This window comes from Atta colombica, unplaced genomic scaffold (assembly GCF_001594045.1).
Source record: "Atta colombica isolate Treedump-2 unplaced genomic scaffold, Acol1.0 scaffold189, whole genome shotgun sequence".
NCBI lineage: Eukaryota > Metazoa > Arthropoda > Insecta > Hymenoptera > Formicidae > Atta > Atta colombica.
In genome coordinates this window covers 332,880-333,535 of record NW_017259281.1, presented here as the reverse complement: position 1 = coordinate 333,535, position 656 = coordinate 332,880, and positions in this window count along the sequence as shown.

Here is a 656-nt window from a genome sequence, read left to right as displayed (position 1 = left end):
TCTCTCTCTCTCTCTCTCTCTCTCTCTCTCTCTCTCTCTCTCTCTCTCCCTCCCTCTCCCTCTCTCTCTCTCTCTCTCTCTGTCTCTCTCTCTCTCTCTCTCTTTGATCCGTACTTTAATTGAAAAGACTCTTAAGACTCAGATCGAGGAACCGAAATAGCTAATAATCCCTTGTTCTCGTTGTCACTCACCCTAAAAATATCATACGATTACAAATCGCATAACCAGAAATTATTATATGGTACCAGAGACAACCGTTTCCTCATATATTTTTTCGTAAATTTATTCACCAGGAAAAATCTCTAAAATAACATGAGCACGCATACAGAAAAGAAATGCAAAAGTCATGCAATTAATAATTTCGCATAGTCATCCATCTTTCTTAAGTATCTTCTTAAAGCAAGCAGACTGCTGGTCGCAACACGGAGGTGGTCGTATAATAATCGCCACCGAGAAAAGTCCGCTCGTAAAACCGCGTCTCTCGCAACTTCGTTTCTAGAAACGCGATAAAACTGCGACGGTTGCTGCAGCAGCATAATTGCATGCAACTCGCGACCCGTAGTTTAAAAATTACCACGTTGACAATGTAGATACAACGTGTGATCTATTTATAAATCTAGTCAAAAGATCTCTTCCCATGTTAGATGAAACCATAG